This window comes from Gossypium arboreum, chromosome 2 (assembly GCF_025698485.1).
Source record: "Gossypium arboreum isolate Shixiya-1 chromosome 2, ASM2569848v2, whole genome shotgun sequence".
NCBI lineage: Eukaryota > Viridiplantae > Streptophyta > Magnoliopsida > Malvales > Malvaceae > Gossypium > Gossypium arboreum.
In genome coordinates this window covers 100,982,649-101,008,107 of record NC_069071.1, presented here as the reverse complement: position 1 = coordinate 101,008,107, position 25,459 = coordinate 100,982,649, and positions in this window count along the sequence as shown.

Here is a 25,459-nt window from a genome sequence, read left to right as displayed (position 1 = left end):
TCATTGTGCTTGCTTATGGCGAATATGACAAGGAGTTTTAAATGGTCATATGGCCACTCTTTAGCTTGAATACACAATGGTCATGCACATTTTATACTACATCAAGCAATTCAATACAATTTATTTGAGCATCAAGGAAAAGCTAAGGCCTTCAATAGGCTACCCAAGGCGAATATTCATGTACATGTTGAGGTCAATTTTGCACTTAATACCTCACAAAAACAGCATGCATTTTACTAGTTAATGCTTTGCACATTGTGGCCCAAAACTTATAATATAGCATCAAGCACTTATATGTGTGCTAGGCAATTGTGCTTGCAATTTCACAAGCATTCTTCCACATATTCTTCTTTAAACCAATATATTCATCACTTACTTCATAGCCAAAACATCATGTGCAAACATATATATACAATATGAGCATGGCCGAATTTCAAGATGTCCATAGCCATCCAAAAATACAAATTTTAACTAACATGCAAGAAGCATGAACCATGTTCATGAATGCATCATGGCGAATATGAAAATCATGCTCCATTCAACTTCAATCATGGTTAAACACAAAAGAAAACTCAAAATCTTACTCAAGAGTAGACAATCCATCATTGCATGCATCATCATCAAGCTTCACACTTAGCATGCAATGGCTTTATCACCATAACAACTTTGGCCAAATACCATTTCCATGGCATAACAAGGATTTGAGCCATGGCTAACATGCACATCAAATTAGTAACCAAACCATGCATGAAACTCCCAACACAACCTCATACATACCTTAATCTTGATGTAAACTTAGCCAAATCTCCTCTAGGTCTCTTCCAACCCAAGCATGAAGCAAAAATCCTCCCCCTTTTCCCTTAGTATTTTTGGCCAAGAAGATGAGAAAGGATGAACAAATTTTTCTTTTCTTTCCTTAGGACATTCGGCCAAGCCTATGGAGAAGAATGAACACTTTCTTTTTTTTTTTTTTCATACTCTTATTTTATCATTTCTAACATCATCCATTAGTAAAACATGTTGGGAACATGTTTCCCTTGCCCATAATTTGTCATGGCCGCCATCCACCTTAGGGAATGGGATAATTGACATGCAACTCCATTTATTTCACTTCATGCATTATTAGGCCACTTAAAATACACCTATCACATTTTCAAGTCCTAGCACATGGGTCCTTTCTTATAAATTTGCACCTAATTAATAAAAAATCGAGACACGAAATATTTACGCATACCAATTCCACATACAATAAGCACGGAATATAACACTTAATTATTCTTGTGACTCAGTTTCGTGGTCCCGAAACCACTCTCCGACTAGGGTCACATTAGGGGTGTCACATGGCTCGAGAGATCAAAGAATTGAGAAATATACCCAAAGCTTTAGTGAAAGTCTTGTGGCAATGTAACAAAGTTGAAGAGGCTATCTGGGAGCCTGAGGAAGCTATGAGAAAACAGTACCCTAACCTATTCACTGGTAAGAATTTCGGGGACGAAAATCACTATAGGGGGAGAGTTTTAACAGCCTGTTTTTTGTTAAATCAGAATAGTGGTTTTGGGACCACAAATTTGAGGTTGTAATATTATTTTAATATTATTTTAACTGTTTAAAGCATGATAGTATGTATGTGTAAAAGTTTCGTGCAGAAATTTTATCGTTTAAATAGTTACTTTGACAAAAAGCACCAAATCGCGTAAAATGTAAAAGTGCAGTTCCATTAGCTAAAGGTGTCTAATAGCTGTGGAATATTAATTTAGAGGTCCTTATGTTGTAATTAGACCATTAAAATAGTAAGTGGATAATATTGGACATTAAATGGATGATATTAATAGTTTTTCATTAAGGTTAAAATAGTAATTAGCATAATTAACTTATATTGATTAAAACAAAAACATTATGTTCATATTCATCATCTTTAACCAATTGGACAAAGAAAAATAAAGCTTGGAGAGCATTTTAGGGGTCGGTCACTCATTAGCTCAATCGGTAAGTGATTTTGACTCGGTTTTTAATGATTTCTCTGTTTTTGTGATCGTTGCATCTAGTACTAGCTAGCCCAGGGACTATTTTGCAAAAATGTTAAAGATTTTTCATATTTCCATTGTTAAATGCTTGAGTAATTTGATGATTTATGATATATTTGGAAGGTTTAATGTTAGATTAATAGTTTTTGTGAAGTGATTTTTGACAAAAATGTCAAAAATGGATTAAATTGAGAAAATGTGAAATGTGGTGGTTAAAAGTGAGAATAAATTGAAAATATGGGCTGCTAGTAACATGTATTAAATTCGGCTAAGCATGGGTTTGTATAAATTGCATGAATTTACAATTTTATGTGATAAGGACTAAATTATAAAAATGTAAAAGTTTAGAGGCAAAAGTACAAATGTGCCTTAAAGAGTGTTTTGGACTAAATTGATTGAATAGATGATTAAATAAGTTAATTTTGAATATATTTAGATCAAGAAAAGAGAAATTCGGACTTGGATCGAAGAAAAGATAAAGTTATTGACTAATCGACTTGATTCGTTGTTTTCACATCCGATGTAAGCTCGTATGTGATAAGCATTGTTACAATTATGAATTAAATGTTTTGATATTGCATAAATTGTGTTTATAAACTTATAGTCATGTTTGATGACAATTCAAATATATATATGGCACTTAGTGTGTGATTCAACAAAGCTTCAGCTATATATGGCACTTAGTGTGCGTTTCGGAATAGATTTGGCTATATATGGCACTTAGTATGCGAGACCGAGATAGCTTCGGCTATGTAAGGTACTTAGTGTGCCAAATTATAATAGCTTCAGCTATGTATTAGCACTCAGTGTGCGAGATATCGAGTATTCGACAGTGTTACAAAAAGGTATGAGTTAGTTACGAAATTGTACAGGTATGTATATGTAAAGTATGAAATTCAAGTAGAAGAAGTTATGAATTTGCATATAAGCATATGATTAAGCATATTGAAGGTTTGTTCTTTTCATGAATTATATGTTATATAGTTCAAATTGATGATTTGTGTATTATGATTTGTTGAGTATATTTCATACAAACTTACTAAGCTTTTTAGTTTACTTTGTTTATTTTTCTATGTTTTATAGTCTTTCAATGCTAGTTCAGATTCGAGGACCGTCAGAGACTTCATCGCACTATCGAACATCTATTTTGGTATTTTTGAAGTTATGTATATATGGTATATGTCATATATAGGCTTGAGTCATTTTGAGTATGTTTGATGAACATGTATTTATAGGCCATTTGAGTTGGCTTGTTATAATGAATTTTTTTAATGTATTAAGTTGTGTTAATAGCTTTGTTTTGAGTTACGTGATTGACCTATATTGAGTGAATAAAGTTGAATTGATAATGCATGTTGGAATGCTTTAACCATATGAATTATGTATGTGAATTATGTCTAGTAAAACAAGTTGAGTTGATAGGTACTTGAATAGGTAAATGACATTGAACTGAGTACTGAAATGTTTGAAATGGATATAGTATGATTGTGTATTGGTTGATGACTTTTGGCTGCATATTTGTGTCTTAAAATGGTACCAATTGGACTTGTATAGGTATGTGCAAAAATGGGTGGCAAAATGGCTTGGTAAATGGCCTATTTTTGTCCACACGGGCAGAGACACGGGCGTGTGTCCCTTGGTGTTGAAATTAAAATGAAGTCAGCATGCTCTACACGGTCTCACACACAGGCGTGCAACCGACCATGTGTTACAAGTCAGTACACCCCCTAATTTGCACATGGCCTAGCACACGGCTATGTGACTTGGTCGTGTTGCATAAGTCAGTATACCTTACTGTTTTGGCACAGCCTAACACACGGCCTGACACACGGGCGTGTGGTCAACGGTGTGACCCAAGTCAGTAACCTCACTTGTTTGGACACGGGGTAGAACATGGGCTGGGACACGGCCATGTGCTCCCATTTTGAATGTTCACACGGCTTGTGACATGGGCTTGTCTCACACGGCCTGGCCACACAGGTGTCTCTGAAGGCCGTGTGAGACACACAGCCTAGCCACACGGGCGTGTATCCCTTGTTTTGAGAAAAATTTTACTAAGTGTTGTAAAATTTCCTAAGTATCCGGTTTAGTCTCGAACCACTCTCAATGTATGTTTGAGGCCTCTTAGGCTCGTTTAAAGGACACTGTGATTGGTTATGATTTTGTTGTATTCAAATTGATAATTGTATATGAAATGTATGTTTTAAAAGTATTGTATGTCCGGTAATGCTCCGTAACCCTATTCTAGCATTGAATACGGGTGAGGGGTGTTACACGAAACCACTGTTCCGATTTGAATAAAAATGGGCTGCTACATTCGACCTCTTTGACTGGCGGTAATCCAGGTAATTCTTTCGGAAACTCACAAATAATCGGTACTCACTTAATCTTCAACTCAGATGCTTTAGTGTCCAACACATATGCAAGGTAAGCATCGTACCCTTTTCTGATATATTTTTGTGCTGATATAGCTAAGATTACGTTGGATAACCCATCCAGTTTATCAGATTAAATATGAAGCAATTCACCATTCTGACATTTTAACACAATATATTTCTATTTACAATTTACCACTACATCATGCTAAGTTAACCAATCCATACCAAAAATTACGTCAAATTTATCAAATGACAACAACATTAAATCAGCCGAGAAATAATAACCCCGTACCATTAACGAAAATTTTTTACAAACTTTATCCAACATCACATACTGGCCCAAGGGATTCAAAACTTTAACCACGAATTTAGTGGACTCAACAGGTAAATTTTTAACAGACACTAAATTCGTGCATATTTATGAATGTGTTGAACCAGGATCAATTAAAGCAGTAATATCAGTATCAAGAAGAGAAAATGTACTGGTAATAAGATCAGGTGCAGAAGCATCCTCACTTGCACATATAGCATATGTCCTGGCTGGTGTTCGTGCTTCAAATTTAGCAGTTGAATCTTTTCTTGTACCTCGGCTATCACTTATATTACTGGGGTTATGAGGTGGCCTAACTCTTGAGACAGGGCTATTTGGCTTCAAAGTCTGAACAATATCTTTTTTAAGTATTTCTAGACAATCTTTAAGATAGTGGTTGAATGAACCATATCTATAACAGGCTCCGCTTCTCATATGGCACTCTCAAAAATGAAATTTATTACAATGTTTACATCTATGTTTGGGATTACCAACACTTCCAACACTTGCTACTGATAGGGTCCAGATTTGAGCGTTGAATACTTTGGTCCTTACCAGAATACCCCATAGATGAGACAGAATGATCATGATATTTCTTTGATTTCTTTGAAGCTAATGATTGTGGCTTGCCCATAAATCTTTTACATGAAGTTTGGGCTCCCATCTCTACTTGCCTCTTTTCTTTATTTAGTTCTTTAGCTTAATGTGCTCGGTTAACCAGTACAACAAATTCTTTTAATTCCAAGATTCAAACTAACAACTTAATATCTTCATTTAATCCCTCTTCAAATAGTTTACACATAGCAACTTCAGTCGGGATACACTCTCTGGCATATTTATTTAACTGAACAATTTCTCATTAGTACTCGAATACTGTCATATTCCCCTGTTGAAGCTCTAAAAATTCCTTCTATTTCTGATCAAGAAATATATGACTAATGTACTTCTTTTTTTATTCTGTTTGGAAAAATTCCCAAGTAACATTTTCCTTCGGTACAAAGAAATCAAGGTATTACACTATTGATAGGCTGAGTCTTTTAGCAAAGATACAACACATTTCAAACATTCTTCAGGTGTACAAGATAATTCATCCAAAACCCTAATTGTATTTTGTATCTAAAATTCAGGCCTTTCCGAATCATAATCAGTTGTTGCTCTGAATTCTTTTGCCCTTTATTTACGGACTTTATTTACAGGAGGCTTACCAGTTCTAATAGGTTCAGTACCTTGTGACATATCGAGGACCAGTTAAGGAGCAGGAGGTTGTATAGCAGGATTTGTTCTTAACAATTCTGTGAACCACACATCAATCATTTGAAAGAAGGCTTCTTTTGCCTCCTCACGTCGACCCTCAGATTCGGGCCTTCAACTACTACTAGATGCAACTCTTTGAACTGAAGCTGGAGCATTGCTTTCAACTTCATCAGATTCAGCTCTAGCTCGGTTGGACGACATTACTATATGAAAAACATATTTAAAATGGTCAAGACATATCACACTATCACAAATTATATAATGGCATGTATAGATAAACTCGTACCTGTTACGTTAGTCCGAGAATCGACTAAACCATAGTTCTGATACCAATAAATGTAACACCTCTAATCCCTACCGTTGCCAAAACAGGGTCACGAAGCATTACCGGAGTTTACAGATAGATTATAGAAATTTTATGTCATTTACTCTTTATATCTGAAATAAATCATATCACCCCTTAAATGGGTCCTCGAGGCCCAAAATACATGTTAGAATCAAGTCGAGACAAAATCAGAAACTCAAAAAAAAAAAATTCACAAAATTTCAAAATTTTCTATAGGTGTAGGGGACACACGCCCATGTGGTTAGGCCGTGTGGCTCACACGGCCAGGTGACACGCCCGTGTCTTAGGCTGTGTGGGCATTCAAAGTAAGGCACATGGCCTTGTTCCAGTCCGTGTTCAAATTAGGGTAGCTACTAACTTGGCTCACACGGCCAGCCACACACCCGTGTGCTAGGCAATGTGGACAATTTAACTTTCGAAAATTAGGTGCAAGATTCACACAGCCAAGACACACGCCCGTGTGTCAGCCCGTGTGACCAATTCTAAGCATTCTATTTCTCAATTTTTAAGTTGCAGCAGATACGGCCAAGCCACACCCCCATACGCATGGTCATGCATCACACGTGATTGAGACACATGCCCGTGTGTCTACCGTGTGAACAAAATAAGACCATTTCTAAGCCTTATTTCTCACCCAAATTTTTCCATGTACCTATATTAATACTTGCATACATATACCAACCATTTCAAGACATTAGAATAAACCATCATTAACATTATACATGATATATCATGTATTATAACTTACCTTTTGTAAAACATATATTTTTACCATAATTCAATCTAACCATATCAAGCACACATGCTTTAACCATATTATAACCTCATATATATATCTCTAAATATACCATCACTAGCCATTTCAATGGCTATATTACAAACAATCATTTATATGTCAACACTAGCCAAGTTAGCCTATACATGCCATTATACTAAAATAAATTTGCTATTTATACCAAAACGAGTTAAAGGATAGTGTGATGATGCTTCGATCGATTCCAACCTTTACGAGCTTCCGAGCACTATAAAATAGAGGAAAATAAAACAAAGTAAGCATTTAATGCTTAGTAAGTTCACATAATAGGAATTTAACTTCCATACACTCAATCAAGCATGTTAGTCGTTAATTTCTAAATACATTTCAAGTAATAAAGATGAGCTCATCATGTAATAACTTCCATACACATATCTTTTCTTATGATATTTCCATATAACATATACATTTCTGTGATAAATCATCTCAAGTTCAGATTAGCCATAATAGAACTTTGCCCATTGAATTTATTTGAAATATCGATTGATATACATGTAGTACACTTGAAATGTACAACACTGTAAATCATTAACTCATATTTAGGGGTACCCAATTAGGGCACATAATCAGGAAGCACTCTCTCGAGCCATATAACAGGATGCTCATGTGAGCCATGTAATAGGAAGTTTATCCTCGCTATAACAGTAAACTCAAAAGAGTTTAAAACAGGAAGCTCATTGAGCTTAACAGGTAACTCTGAAAAGTTATTATTAGGAAGCTCTGGATAGCCATATAATAGGAAGTTCAAGCGAGCCATACCAGGAAGCTCAAAAAGAGCCTATATCAAGACGCTCATAAAGAGTTGCGTTTGTGTCTGCAATATATATGCAAGATCACAACTGATCATATAACAAAACGCTCACAAAGAGCTGTGGTAGTCCACAACACATGCAAGTTCACTACCGATCAAGATGCTCGCAAGAAACATATAACGAGAAGCTCGAGAGGGCATATAACAGGATGCTCTTTCAAGTTATGGTGTGTTTGCAACATATGCAATACCACAACCAATCGGGAAATCCTGTATCCATCGAATTTCATCTATTCAAACGAGACTTATACTTATCGAGCAATATCAGGAATGTAATTCATTTTATACATTAAACATTTATACAACTCACACATATTCAACACTCAATTCCAAGCATATTAATATACATGATCTAGTTACACGAACTTACCCCGATAAACGTTCATATACAAGGATCTACTAATCCGATACTTTTTGTTTTCCTCGATCCGACTCCGTACTAGGTCTATTTGGAATACTCAATTTAATTCAATTCACGCCTAGGCAAAATTACCATTTTACCCCTGTATTTTCTATAAATGACGATTTCATCCCTAGGCTCAGAAAATGAAATTCATGCAATTTAATCCTTATTTCAAGCCTAACTGATTTTTACATATAACATTTACAGCACATATGTTTCATAAAAATCAAAAATTTTCCATGAATTTTACATCTTTACAATTTAGTCCCTAAATCATAATTTCATGAAAATTCACTTTATAAAAGTTGTTTATTTATCAACAACCCTTCAATTTCTACCATAAACTTCAAAATTCCAGCATATTCATCCATGGAAAAATTTCCATAAATTTCAAAATTTCAGCATATTCACCAAAATAGATAGATTAAGTTATTACGATATAGGAAATATGAAAATTACTAAAAACGGGACATTATTACTGACCTAATTAAGCTTGCTTGATTTTCTTTCTCTTTCCTAGGGTTTCCATAGGATTTGGGGAAGAAGATTATATAAAATGATTATATTTTCTATTTAATTAAGATATCATCTTTTATTTTTTCCCCAATTTAGTCCTTTTCTTTTTCTAACTTTCCATGATATGTACTAACTTCTCTTAATGGTCTAGTTACCATATAAGGACCTCAAATTTTGAATTCCATAGCTATTTGATACTTATAGCTACTTGAACTCAACTTTTTCATTTTATGCAATTTGGTCCTTTCTATAATTAAACATGAAATTGGTAAAATATTCTTATAAAAAATTTTCATACATTATTCATATTGTAATGCAGACCATACAATAATATTAAAATAACTTTTCTTTCTAACTCAGAGTTGTGGTCCAGAAACCATTATTCCAATTTCACTAAAACGGGTTGTTACACATTTCATATCTCCTGGATAGATTTCCAATTCTTTGACAACGATCATAGGCCTTATAGAATTCATGAGTGTCTTTAAACATGCTTGGCTAATAAAAACCAGATTTGATAACTTTTGCAGCAGTTTGCATGCCCCCGTAGTAGCCTCCATACGATGTTGAGTGATAATGATGTAGAACACTCTGAATTTCATCATTCGAAATATATCTTCAAATGATTTGGTCATCACACTGCTTGCATAAGAGTGGCTCATCCTAATAGTACTACTTAACATTGTGGAGGAATTTCCTTTTTCCTTGACTAGTGAGCTCCGGTGGGAGCAATCCACTAACTAGAAAATTAACAATGTCAGCATAACATGGTAATGCCATGTCAACCAGTAATTTCTCGTCAAGGAATTCATCTTTAATCATCTGAATATTACCATCTTCATTCCCTGCTTCCAAACGTGATAAATGATCAGCCACTTGATTTTCTATGCCCTTCCTATCTCTAATCTCCAAGTCAAATTACTACAGCAGTAGTATCCATCGAATTAATCTAGGTTTGGCATCTTTCCTAGTCACCAAGTACTTATACACCGTGACTTTTGTGCCCACAAGATAAGCTTTGAATTTTTCAAAGGTAAACACTACAGCTAACAGCTTCTTTTAGTGGTGGTGTAATTTAGCTGTGAACTTATCGACGTACAATTGGCATAGTATATACCATGAAATACCTTGGCTTTTCTTTGTCCTAAGACTGCTCCTACGGTAAAGTCACTTGCATCACACATTAGTTTGAATGGTAAAGTCTAGTCTGGTGCAGTGACTATTGGTGCTGTGATCAATCATTTTTTCAATTCCTCAAAAGCTTGCAAGCATGGCCCTTCAAAATTAAAAGATTTATTTTGTTCCAATAATGTACACAGAGGTTTGGTTATTTTGGAAAAGTCCTTGATAAATTGACGATAGAATCCTATATGACCGAGGAAGCTTCAGATACCTTTTACTAAGGTAGGTGGTTGCAATTTCTCAATAATCTTAATTTTTTCTTTGTCAACGTCAATTCCTTGCTTTGAAATCTTTTGTCCAAAACAATGTCCTTAAAGACCATGAAGTGGCATTTTTCCAAATTCAGCATAAGATTGGTTTCTTGACATCGACAAAGACCTAACTCTAGATTTTGCAAACATCATTTATGTAACCTCCCAAAACCGACCTTGATGTTATGGCTAGATTGAAAAGGCTACATTAGCCACTAAAATAACTAAGCTAACTTACATTACTTTTGAAGACCTTAAATAAACTCATTTTAGAGAAAACTGCAGTTCTACTTTGAGATAGCTTAAAAGCATTCATTCATTAGGCAGTGTATACTTAGGATTTATTTTATTATTGATAGTGTTGTTCTAGAAAAATCATTTGCTTGTTTTAGAAAAATCATTTGCTTGTCGCTCTTTTTTACAAAAATCAATGTTAAACTAATGTAGCGGAAAAACCATTTTTCAAGTCATTTTGGAAACTTAGTTGCCTTGTCAATTTGTTTTTCAAAAATGGTTCCTTTGCAATGCAGCAGAAACTAGGAAACAATATCAAATTTTACTTAAGTTCGATATCATGCATTTTCTAGTCATTATGCTTTAGTAATCTATGCACGCAAAAATCCCAGAAGAAAATTTACCAAGCCACAGACCAGAAGTCATTAAAAATTACAAACCAAAACAAATAGAGACTGATTATTACTTATAGAAAAATCTGAGGTCCAAGGTCATTCTCCTAATGCCAAGCTCGGTCCTAATTTTGAGATTTACTTGAAAGGTTAAACACTATTAGGGATGAGCTTATGAAAAGCTCAGTGTGAGTCGAACAATTACTTAAATGGGAAAAAATCAAATATAGTGAAACAGATTAACATTAACAGAAGAAAACAGAGCCATCATAGGAATTTCATATCATTACATAGCCATTATCAAATTGATGTTAAACAGTGCATGAGCAAGGGACATCATTCATTTGAGTAACAACGATTAATTTTGATATCATTCAATACCACACAATACAACACATGTCATAAATCAATAATATTCGAATATGTCGTGAGCATGATGCAATGCAAAAAGGTTCCTACCCGTACCATCCGCTACACACCATAAGTTCCCTAGAACCTGTCACTCAAACTTTAAATGCATTATTGGCTTAAGTCTATTGTGGTTAAAACCACCAATAAAAATATGCAAAAAATTCTTCCTGTAAAAATGCAGACAAGCTACCAGTAAAAATGCGGTAAATCACAATTCCCCTTGGTACTCCAGGTGCAGTCAACTGACTAAGAATAATGCGGACTTAATATACTACCGGTACTCCATGGAACTCCTCCGTCAACCACAAAACCTCAACCCAATGCATATGCAATATGTCACACAATCTCATAGATAATCATATCTCAGTACTTTTCACATTCATTTGACATGCTCAACATGTCCTCAATAATCACATACTTTCAGTAAATTGAAACAGTGTTCCAATCTTTCAAATTACTATTGCGTTGGTATCAATCGAGATTGTTCAATTTCACATACTTTATAGATTTTCATTGTGCACAAATTCCACCCTTTCCAATACATAATATAAAAAATATCTCATGCGTTTAAATCATACATAAGCTTAATATCTCAACACATTATATCATTCAGTGAAACATTCACATTTCTCATAACTCAAATACACAATTATAAACTGAATCAAGCATTCATACTACCAAACTAGATATTTTGCCAACCTCTCAATCTTTTAAAGCTCGAAACATTCCTAGTTCGGCCACTCAAAAAATAAATAAGTTGGCTATTAATTCAATCCAATCAACGAGCTAATTTATCAAATATAACATGATATTTAGCATTTTCAAACAATTTTATGAGTTTAGGACCCACACTTTATTTTTTGCTTCCTCGTAGCACACTAGTGAATCATCCAACTTTCCTTAATAATTCCCTTGTAACACCCCAAACTCGGCCTAGACATTATGGCCGAATCTGTGATGTCACATTGGAGAGTTTTTCCAAAACACAAATTGTGTGAAAATTCATTCTACATAAAACTTCCTTAGGTTCCAAACAAATGTTTAGGATGTCCGGTTCATTGTGAAAACTCAAGTTGTCTTAGCAAAATATTAATTATAATAGTTTGTTATTAAATTTTAAAACAATGTTTGCTGCGGAAGCTTTCAAAATGTGTTGCATAAACGTGGTGATTTCAAAAAAAAAAAATTTAATTATACTTTCTTGAAAATCCAAGACCTACTACTACCAGATTAAAATTTAAGTAACTAAATCCCCAAATTAAAGTAAAAATAAAATTAAAGAAGCCTTATTACAAAATGAAAACCCAAAATAAAATCTTAATTATAAAATTAAAAGAAACTTCGTCTAGTGGGAACCGTTGAGTCCTTCGTCATCTTGATTTGTCTAGCCTTGGAGATTTCCTGCACAGATAATAGATGGGTGAGTTTATGTAAACTTAGTGTGTGAAATCCCATAATAGCAAACAGTCAGAGCAAACACAATTTGGGCCTAAGCCCTTTCAGTTCCAGTTAGGGGCCTTAGTCCTCTTTCAGTAGCAGTAGCAGTTTGGGCCTGATCCCGTTTCAGTAACAATGGCAGTCTAGGCCTTAGCCCATTTCAATACAGTATGCAAACAAATAATTCTACCCAATCCATCTGCTACACACCATCTTCGTACCAGCCCTACACACAATGTAGGGATAAAATCGACCCACCCAACACTACACACCAAGTTGTGCCGGTTGCGGCACTAAAACAGTATTTGTAGCAGAGCTGCCGGTAATAGGCTTATAGCCTTTCAGTACACTTCCTCCAAGATCATATATCCCACCCCATGCGATGCAACATAATATAAATGTACATACAGTAAAAATGACATGTCAAACAGTCATACATCACACAGTGGTAAAACAGTCATCTTACCAAACTAAGGGCCCAAGTGTACATACCGGCCCAATAGAAGGTCCACAATCGTCTTGAGTGACCCATGCAACCTTAACAGTCAATCAGTGATAATAGGCCTACAACCTATGTTTCAGGCCAATGTGGGCCCACACGCTCATATGGCCCATATGGCCCAAAAATGGCCTTAGCCGTGTGGTTTACACAGCCTAGCCCAATATTTACCACACTTTTGTGAGTTTTTCTCGTGTAGGGCCCACAGGCCTATTAGGCCCACATGGCCCAGTTCGGCCCAAAATGGCCCAATACCGTTCCGGCCAATGAAATCGTTCATGGCCTTCTCGTCAATCACATAGCCATGTTTTGTCACACGGTCTACCACACGGACTGCCACATGCCCGTGTGGTGTCGACAGCCCTCTATTCGGCTTTTCGGCTTTTGCCCTTTCACATCTAATGATAGTGTTGCACAGACACCTGTTATGAGATTGTAGCCGAAACACTTTCGAGATCAAAGCACCTATGATTAACAACAAACTCACAATCAGTCCATATTCGTGGTCAACCTCAAAACCATAGTATTGAATATACTTTAATCGATTATCACCACTTACTAGCTGAACAATCGCAACACTCCTTCTATTCCAAAACCAACGTTCCTTTCAATGCTTTAACCTTCACACAAAACAGTTAGACCATTCATAAGAATTTATAACCCAAAATACGTAAATCAAACACTTACAACACTTACCACGAGTGAAAAGATCACTAGTTGGGAAAGCATGATCAGCCTAACCCCTTGACTACTGAGATCAGGCCCCTAGCAGCAATCGGCAGAACCACATTGTTAAAAAGAAATTACCACATCGAGAATAAAAGAATGAACAAAGAGGAATTCAAACACATACCGACTGTTCAAGGATCAATTATAAAAACCTGAAAGCAGAAGTAGGAAGGAAGCAATGCCGCCACAGTTAAAGTATTAATGGTTCAAAGATGACAAGAGGGGAGGAGAAGATAAAGGGTATTCAATAAGTGTTAAAAATGAGGGGAGATGGTAAGAGGAGCGATTGGAAACAGAAGAGGTGCATAAAGAAAAGGAAGAAAAGCTATTCGGTTAACAACAAGCCAGAAGACGGAGGGAGAAGGTAGAGTAGTCGGCCAAGAAGAAAACTTGAGAGTCACAATTTGCCAAATCCCAAAAGTGTTAAAAGAAAGGAAAAAATGGTACAAAAATGAATAAACAAATTCGCAAAACCCAAAAGAAACCCCCAACACTATTCGGCCATCAACAAAAAAGAAAACAAAACTGATAGTTTTTTGAGCAATTCCACTCTAGCTGAACTTCTTGAATGCCACAAACTTAATTCGGCACACTTCCTCCTCTCTCTCCAACTTCCCACAATTTCTCCTAAAATCCCTCCTCACATCACTCAACCTGATCACTATCCAAATCCCTTCAAAATGTCCTAGTTTTTCTCTTCTCAACCACCCATATAAACCCATTCAACTCCTCAATTTCGGTCAACCTAGGACACCTCAACAGCACTTATAGCAAAATAAAAATCCTTTGCGAAATCCACGACTCAAACTTCAGACCCCTTGGCACACTCCATACGCCACTTGCCCCTAGACCAACAGCCTTCTTGTGTCATACTTTACCCACTTTTATTTAAGAGACCTACTGATCAGAGATAGGTTTAATTCAAGCAAAAAACAAAATTTTGTACAAGCCAAGGCTTGAACTCAGGACTTCTCCAACACTTCTCAGGACACTTAACCACTGAAGCAAGTACGCTTTATGCAACACAATAAAAGTTGAGGATATTGTTGTTGCATCGCCTCCTCGGGTTCCCACGTGGCTTCCTCAGAACTGTAATTATGCCATAGTACCTTAACTAGTGGAGCCGACTTCCTCCTCAGAACCTTTACATCACGGTCTAAAATTTGCACCGACTCCTCCTCAAAGGTTAGATCTGGCCTAATCTCAATCTCCTCAGTCGAGACGATGTGTGTAGAATCGGAATGATATTGCCTCAGCATAGAGACATGGAACACATCATGAATTCGGTCCAATTCTGGAGGTAGCTCAAGTTGATAGGCAACTAGTCCCACACGCTTTGGTATAGGATAAGTCCCAATGAACCTAGGGCTTAACTTGCCCTTTCGACCAAACCTCAGCACCTTCTTCCATGGGGAGACCTTAAGAAACACCAAGTCCCCCACATAACACTCAATCTCCTTACACTTCAGATTGCATATGACTTCTGTCTGTCAGACGCCGCCTTCAGTTGATCCCGAATCAATCGAACTTTATCCACAGTATCAGAAATTAATTCAGGACCCAGAACACGCCGCTCACCCAACTTAGTCCAACACGTAGGAGTACGACACCTATGACCATATAAGGCCTCGTAAAGTGCCATTTATATGCTAGACTGGTAGCTACTTTTGTACGCAAACTCTGCCAATGGTAAGTAATCCTCCTAACTGCCCCGGAAGTCAATCACACAACTCCTTAATATGTCCTCCAGTATCTGAATCACCCTCTCTGACTGACCGTCTTTCTGAGGATGGAATGCAGTACTAAAGTCCAACCTTGTACCCAATGCCTCGTGTAACTTCTTCCAGAACCGAGACATGAAACGAGGATCTCTATCAGATATTATGCAAACTAGTACCCCATGCAGTCACACTATCTCAGACACATATAGTTTAGCCAGCTTCTGTAACAAGTAATCAGTACAAACAGGTATAAAATGAGCAGACTTGGTCAATCAATCCACGATGACCCTTACTGAATCTTTCTTGGTAGACGTTAAGAGTAGCCCACCAACGAAGTCCATAGTCACTATTTCCCACTTCCATAGAGGAATCTTAACTGGCTGAAGCAACCCAGAAGGCAACTGATGTTTAGCCTTAACCTACTGACAAGTAAGGCATTTACTCACAAAGTCGGTAACTTCACGCTTAAGACCTGGCCACCAATATAATTCCCGAAGGTCTCAGTACATTTTATTCCCACCAGGATGCATTGCATAAGGACTACTACGGGCCTACTGCAGTATCAACTGCCTCAAATCAGTATCCTTCGGTACACAGACTCTCCCACGGAAACATAGTACTCCTTCGCTATTCAGTCCAAAATCTGAAGTTTTCCCACTCTCTATCTGTCAAAAACGAGAACCCAGTGACTCATCCTCCAACTGTTTACCCTTAATCTGTTCAATCCACCTCGGTTTAACTTGAAGTTTAGCTAACAGACTACCATCATTGAATAAGTTAAGTCCATCGAACATCACCCTCAGATCAGTCATAGCCCTACGGCTTAGTGCGTCGGCCACCACATTAGATTTACTAGGATGGTATTCAATCGAACAGTCGTAATCCTTAAACAGCTCAACCCATCTATGCTGCCTAAGATTCAGCTTCTTTTGAGTGAGGAGATACTTGAGGCTCTTGTGATCCATGTAGATGATACACTTCTCATCGTACAGGTAGTGCCTCAATATCTTTAGTGCAAAAACCACCGCAGCGAACTCCAAGTCATGCATCGGGTAGTTCACCTCATGCATCTTAAGTTAACGAGATGCATATGCCATTACCTTACCTCCTTGTATCAACAACCCAAACCAACATGTGATACATCACTGTACACAGTAAACTCTTTCCTAGAAAATGGCTAAATCAAGACAGGAGCCTCAATTAGAACTTTCTTCTGCTTCTCAAAACTTCCCTACTACTTATCAGTCCAGTTAAATGGTACCCATTTACGCAACAACTTAGTCAGAGGCGCAGCAATCAACAAAAACCCCTCAACAAAATGTCTATAATACCCTGCCAGTCCTAGGTAACTTCGAATCTCAGATACCGACTTAGGCTGCTTTCAATCCAAAACAGCTTCAATTTTCTGAGGATCCACCCTAATCCCCTTAGCAGATACCACATGACCAGAAATGCCACCTCCCGTAACCAAAATTCACACTTACTGAACTTGACATACAATTGCTTCTCTCTCAAAGTCTATAAAACCACTTAGAGATGCTCATCATGCTCAACCTCAGTCTTCGAATACACCAGAATATCATCAATAAGCACTACTATGAACCGATCCAGATAAGGTTGGAACACACGGTTCATCAGATCCATAAAAGATACTGGTGCATTTGTCAGCCCAAAAGCCATTACCAGGAACTCGTAATGACCACAACGAGTCCTAAACGCCATCTTGTGCACATCAACCTCTTTAACTCTCAATTGGTGATACCCCGACTAGAGATCTATTTTAGAGAAAATCGATGCTCTTTGCAGTTGGTCGAACAAATCATCAATCCTTGGTAGAGGGTATTTGTTCTTAATGGTCAGCTTATTCAGTTGTCAGTAGTCGATGCACATACGCATGGATCTATTGATAAACCGTAATTTATACATATTTTTACCCCATGTTTAATGCATTTTATGGATAATTTTCCATTAGAATTGGTGAATTCGATGCTCCTAATGCTTTAATTTCATGTTTTATACTAAGAAGAGCATAGGAGAGCAAAAGGAACGAGAAATGGGCCAAAAAAGGAAAAAATGGGCCAAAGTATGAAATTAACACGGCCTGGACCTCCTCACACGGGCAGACTACACGGTCGTGTCAATTTGGTAGGCTCGAACACGGGCGTGTGCCACGGGCATGTCCCTGTCAAGCCCAAGTTGAGTCCAATTCGGAAAAGGCTAATTTTGAGGGCTGTTAGGCATTCCAAAGCCTATAAATACACCCTAGAGGAGGAAGAAAAAGGAGACGGAGAACAGGAAGTAAGGAATTACTCCAAGGGAGCCGATTGATCCATCTTAGAAGCCGGACTCATCATCAAGACTGAAGATCTCTCCTTAATTTCCCTTCAGGAGTTTTGGGTTTTCTTTATGCTTTGTATTCTTTATTCTTCTGAGATGTTTTCTTATTTAGTTATTAACTAAAACCCCTAAATACCTAAGGGGAATGAAACCTTAGATGAATCTTGTTATTATTTTCTGAATCGTATGATAAATATTTAACTTGTTCTTAATTATGTGTTCTTAATTCTTGTTTTGATATCCCAGGATACCGATTCAAGACAAGCTCTTATTCAGAGAGGAATAGACCATGTCTAATAGTACGTTTGTCATAATTAAGCGGAGTTGATTGCGCGCCTAGACATAGGGTGGCAAGATTTTGCTGGATTTGGGTGAAACCTAATAAGGGGATCCAAAGATTGAATTAATGCAACCCTAGAGTGTTAATTAGAGAAAAGTTTCGGTTATTCAATCTAGGGATTAGACGTTATTAGTCTAGAATAGGGATAATAACATAACTTAGGGATCTCTATGGAACAAGTTGAATGAATAAATCGTCCGGTTCGGAGCCAGATAACAAGTAAAGTCTAGGTGGATTTTTCCTTAGGTATTGTCTTAAGTCAATCGATTTCCCCAAAAGCAATTCCCCAATTCTTTTCTTTGTGAGTTCTTAGTTTAGATAATTAGTTAATTAAAACAAAATCTCTTTATTCTTAGGCTAGATAATAAAAAGACAGTTATTACTAGTACTTTTAGTTTCTTTGGGTTCGACAATCCGGTCTTACTAAAACTATACTACTGTTCGATAGGTACACTTGCCTACATCGCAATAATAGCTAGTTCAAGAACGAGTAATTATAAATATTTAAAACCTATCACGAAACCACTTGATCAAGTTTTTGGCACCGTTACCGGGGAACTGAAATATTAGGAACGCTCAAATTTTATTACTTTAGCCATTTATTTTTCTTGCAATTTGATTTTATATTATTATTACTCACTTATTTATTTTTTTCCATCTCTTGGCAGGTTTTTATAGTTTATGACTAGAAGAAACCCGTCAGGGCCACTACTTTTTGACGAAAAAATCGATCGCACAGTTTGTAGAAACCAAAAAAAAAACAAGGCGAAGCTTAAAATACACGGAGAACGAGCAAGAAGACGATACTCAACCCCCAACCGAAGAGATGGCTAAAAACCAAGGTAATCAACTACCTCCTGCAATTGCGGTTAATCAAAATCCTGCTCAACGCATTATGTATGATTATGCTAAACCTTCTTTAACAGAAACTGAATCTAGCATAGTTAGACCTGTTGTAGCTGCAAATACTTTTGAATTAAAACCTAACACTATTCAAATGATACAGCAATTTGTTCAGTTTGATGGTTTGCATGATGAAGATCCCAACGCTCACTTAGCAAACTTTTTGGAATTTTGTGATACATTTAAAATCACTAAGTAGTGGTTGAACTCATTACCACGATGGTCAATTACTACTTGGGAACAAATGACCGAAAAATTTTTACTAAAATATTTTCAGTCGGCTAAATTACGTAATGACATCTCTTCTTTTGTGCAGATGGATGGGAGAGATACAAGGACTTACTGAGAAGGTGCCCTCACCATGGGTTACCGCTTTGGCTCCAAGTTCAAACATTCCACAATGGTCTGAATCCTTCGACTCGGCAAATGGTTGATGCAGCTGCTGGCGAAACCATCAACAATCAAACACCGGAAGATGCCTATGAGTTTATAGAGGAGATGTAACTGAATAACTATCAATGGCAAGTCATGAGGACAAAGCCAACAAAGGCAGCCGGTGTTTATACGTCGATTCGATCACCATGCTCTCTAATCAGGTAGAAATCTTGAATAAAAAGATTGATGGTTTTCTTGGTTCTTCACAGGTTCACCCAGTAATGCAGTGCGAAGCAAATAGCGGTGGAATAAACCATTCAGAATACCAACCTTATGGCCACAGCATGGATAACGAGCACTTAAACTACATGGGTAATAATCCTCGACCTCAAAACAATCCATATAGTAACACTTATAATGCAGGTTGGAGGAACCACCCCAATTTCTCGTGGGGCAGTCAAGGAAATCAAAGACCACAACATCCTCTGGGCTACCAACAACCACCCTACCAATAAGAAAAGAAGCCAAACCTTGAAGAGATGCTATCAAAGTTTATATCAGTGTCAGAAACCCATTTTTAGAACACCGAGACAACACTTAAAAATCAACAAGCGTCGATCCAAAGCCTCGAAACTCAGATAGGCCAGCTTTCCAAACTAATCTCCGAACGACCACAAGGTAGTTTGCCAAGTAATACTGAACCTAACCCAAGGAACAACTCAATGTAATTAATATTCAAGATGACGAATAAGTCGTTGAGCTAGAAACAGAACTGAGGCAAGAAACTGTGGTAAGCAAAGGTTAAGGCGAGGTAGATCAAAATACAAACAAACCAGTGATAATCGAATATAAACCTCGTGTGCCATACCCCAACGTGATAAGGAAAGACCGCTCAGATGAACAATTTGGTAAATTCCTTAAACTCTTAAAAAAATTACACATTAACTTACAATTTATTGAAGCTCTATCACATATGCCAAATGCAATGAAATTTTTAAATGAGCTTTTAGCAATTAAGCGGAAGTTGGACGAGGCGTCGCATGTGAAGCTGAACGTAGTTTGCTCGGCCATTCTCTAAAATAAACTACCCAACAAACTAAAAGACCCAAGGAGCTTTACTATTCCTTGCTTAATTGGTAGTTTAGATGTTAATCATGCATTAGCTTATCTAAGGGCTAGTATCAACATCATGCCTTCCAAAATGTTTAAGCAACTAGGTCTTGGGAAACCCAAACAGACTAGGATGAGCATTCAATTAGCAGATAAAACTATAAGATTCCCTAGAGGTATTATTGAAGATGTGCTAGTTAAAATCGATAAATTTATATTTCCCATTGACTTTATTGTTCTAGACATAGAAGAGGATAGCAACACTCCCTTAATTCTAGGAAGGCCCTTTTTAGCAACTGCTAAAACCATTATTGATGTTGGCACAGGTGAACTCACACTCCAGGTGGGAGACGAAACAATCACCCTTCAAGCTCGCAATTCTGGCAACACATCAAGAATTGAAGGTGATCATTTAAACCATTCTGTTAAAACTAACAATATGGTGCAACCTATTTTGAAAAAAAATGAGTATGAAAGAAGCACATGAGTCATTTTCAAGCACCAGTAGAGGTCCTGTTCATGAAGATCAAAGATTACAAATTGATGAACTCGATGAACAGTGGACGCAGAAACTAAGAACACTCGAAAAATTGAAACAACGCCAAAACGAGTCCGATACCTCTTCAAATCAACTTAAGGTTGGTGATAAGGTCTTATTAGATGCCGTAGATCCCTACATTTTCACTACCATACCGAATGAGGAAACCCCTCTTACGTACTCAGTATTTTTCCATTCAGTAAGGTGGAGGTGAGTCATCCTAAGTTAGGCACTTTTAAGGTAAACAACACATGATTAAAACCTTATTTTGATGAGATTTATAGCAGGAATTAGGAGTATAAACTCCTCAAACCACCATGACCATTCACTGGAGAGGTAAGTCGAGCTTAGACTATAAATAAGCGTTTCTCGGGAGGCAACCCGAGCACTAACAATATTAATTTCTTTAAATTTTGGTATTTAAATCCTAACTTATTAATAGAAATATTGAATACAGGTGTTTCCACAAATACACAGCCAAGCACACGGGCGTGCTTAAGCCATATGAAAACAGGGCAAAATATTTCCCCAACACGAGCTACGATTACACACCACGGCCGTGCGACATGGCCCTGGTCGAATCTGCCAAATAAACACGGGCGTTCGACATGCCCGTGTCTAGTACCCGTGGACAACACTGTCAGAATGACACGGGCGTGTGAAAACTTACACGACCGTGGGAGAAGCGAACCACGCCAGACATGGTCGTGCAACATGATTTGTAGCCACATGGCCTATACACATGGGCGTACGATAAGGCTGTGTGACGACATCACAATTCACGATGAACACAGACGGGACACGAACCACACGGGCGTGTGCACTGGCTGTGCCACTTGAAAAATTAGAATAATTATCTTATTTATTTTTCTTTCATTAAGTTTTTAAGATTCAATCATTTTCCTTTTAAAAACGGTTTACCTTCAGAGTCAAGCTTGCCATCCAGAGTTATTTCCAATACTCGATCTCGTCAATATAAAAATATCATTCATTCTTAATACAGGAAGTTTTACTTCTCTCCCTATCTTAATTTTATATACTCTAATATCTATCTTTGTACATTGAGGGCAATGTACGTCTTAAGTGTGGGGGGAATTTTTATCAGAAAAATCCCTGAATGATTGCCTTGTTCTCTTAAAAAGCTCTCATATCATATTTAGGATAAATTTTGATTGATTTATGATTTTGATTGATATATCTTGAATTAAAACATAGGCAATTATGAATTGATTTTTTAACTTTAAGACATTAGAGAATCAAGCATGATGAGTTGATTTTTAAGAATTCAAAATCTTAATTTGTTTCCCCAAAGTTTAGGTATTACTTTGAGTTGGGATTCACAAATTTTAACATCAAAAAGCCATAATTTTTTTTTTGAGATTTTTGAGCCTTTTGAGCATCTATTAATTCTTTCATGCTCACTTTTATTATTGCTTTGAGTGCGTCAGTATTGAACTGTTATTCTAGAACTTGCTTGATTATGCATGTCGAGACCACCACACCATTTTATTTGATATATCAAAATGATTAAGGCACTTAGGATTAACCCACTCATGCCATGAAAAGCCTACCTCCATGATTAACCCTTAGTGAACCCATTTGAGCCTAACAAGCCATTCCTTGTATTAACCTCAATATTAACCTTTAACCCATTATTGTTGAAATCCCCTAAGTTAATCCCTATTTTTGTCGAGATTTGAGTTGAATGAATTGCTTAGCTATGGTTTTTTCTTAATAGTTAGTCTATATTATTTTAACTTGTAATTTTAAAAAAAAAAACTATGTATACATATCTGTAATTTCATATTCTGAGAAAAATCTCTGTTGTACGCAAGTGAAGATTAACTCTTTTTCTAGTTAGGCAATTTTTCAATTCAATCCCGATTCTAACCCTTTCTTTCAGCTTGTGACCACACCCCCCTAACCAAGCCTCACTACAACCCTCCAAAGACCTTTTGATTGATGTATTATCTTAAATTATAGTGGTGGAGATTTGATTTTTATGCAAGCCTATGGTAATAACTTTTCATTATTGACTATTGAATGCTTCATTTATTATCCTTAAACACCTCGAGTGATTTTAGTGAATATTTAGTGAGGATGTAAAACTCTGTGATATTCTAAATCAAAGGTAATTACTTAGATGCGGAGAGACACCTATGTTTGCATGATTAAATACTCAACTTGGAATGCTTGAAACTTTTATGTTCTTTTAGTTGAATTCTCAATGTATGATTACCTATGGATTATTCTGATATATTATCGATAGAAATTATAAGTTGAGAAGAATTTATTTTGATTATGAGTTGAGAATTTTGCTTGAGGATAAGCAAATACTTAAGTGTGGGGGTGTTTAATAAACCGTAATTTATACATATTTTTACCCCATGTTTAATGCATTTTATGGATGATTTTCCATTAGAATTGGTGAATTCGATGCTCCCAATGCTTTAATTTCATGTTTTATACTTAGGAGAGCATAGGAGAGCGAAAGGAACGAGAAACGGGCCAAAAATGGAAGAAAATGGGCCAAAGTACGAAATCAACACGGCCTGGACCTCTTCACACGGGAAGACTACATGGCCATGTCAATTTGGCAGGCTCGAACATGGCCAGAAGTAATCGAACACGGGCGTATGCCACAGGCGTGTCCCTGACGAGCTCAAGTTGAGTCCAATTCAGAAAAGGCTAATTTTGAGGGCTTTTAGGCATTCCAAAGCCTATAAATACACCCTAGAGGAGAAAGAAAAGGGAGACGGAGAATAGGGAGCAAGGAATTACTCCAAGGAAACCGATTGATCCATCTCAGAAGCTGGATTCATCATCATGACTGAAGATCTCTCCTCAATTTCCCTTCAGGAGTTTTAGGTTTTCTTTATGTTTTTTTTTCTTTATTCTTCTAAGATGTTTTCTTATATAGTTATGAACTAAAACCCCTAAATACCAAAGGGGAATGAAATCTAAGACAAATCTTGTTATTATTTTCTGAATCGTATGATAAATATTTAACTTGTTCTTAATTATGTGTTCTTAATACTTGTTTTGATATCCCAGGATACCGATTCAAGACAAGCTCTTATTCAAAGGAGGAATAGGCCCTGTCTAAGAGTACATTTGTCATAATTAAGCGGAGTTGTTTGCGCGCCCAGACATAGGGTGACAAGATTTTTCTAGATTAGGGTGAAATCTAATAAAGGGATCCATAGATCGAGTTAATGCAACCCTAGAGTGTTAATTAGAGAAAAGTCTCGGTTATTCAACTAGGGATTAGACGTTATTGGTCTTGAATAGGGATAATAACATAACTTAAGGATCTCTACGAAACAAGTTGAATGAATAAATCGTCCGGTTCGGAGCCAGAATAACAAGTAAAGTCTAGGTGGATTTTTCCTTAAGTATTGTCTTAAGTCAATGATTTTCCCCAAAAGCAATTCCCCAATTCTTTTCTTTGTGAGTTCTTAGTTTAGATAATTAGTTAATTAAAAAAAACCTCTTTATTCTTAGGCTAGATAATAAAAAGATAGTCATTACTAGTACTTTTAGTTTCTTTGGGTTCGACAATTCGGTCTTGCTAAAACTATACTACTGTTCGATACGTACACTTGCCTACATCGTGATAATAGCTAGTTCAATAATGAGTAATTATAAAAATTTAAAACCTATCACAAAACCACGCGATCATTCATCCTTCTTTTTCACAAATAAAACTGGTGCTTCCCACAGAGACACACTAGATCAAATAAACCCACAGTCCAGTAGCTCTTGAATCTGGGCCTTAAGCTCCATAAGCTCTTTCAGTGCCATTCTGTAAGGGACAATGGACACCAGAGCCATACCAGGAAAGAGCTCAATACCAACCTCCACTTCACATTCTGGAGGTACCCCTAGTAGCTCTTCAGGAAAGACGTCTGAAAAATCCTTATCAGTCCTGATATCCTTTACCGAAGAGTCCCCAACATCCAAAACACTGACATAGGCCAAGAACGTCTCACAACCCTTGTGAACCAATTTCTCGGCCTTTAGTGCAGAAATTACATTACTCAAATAGTTCTATCATTCCCCAATTACCACTACCTCCTCATCTGCGTCAGCTCTCAGTACAACCCATTTGGTGGCACAATCCAAGCTTACCTGATGTTTAACT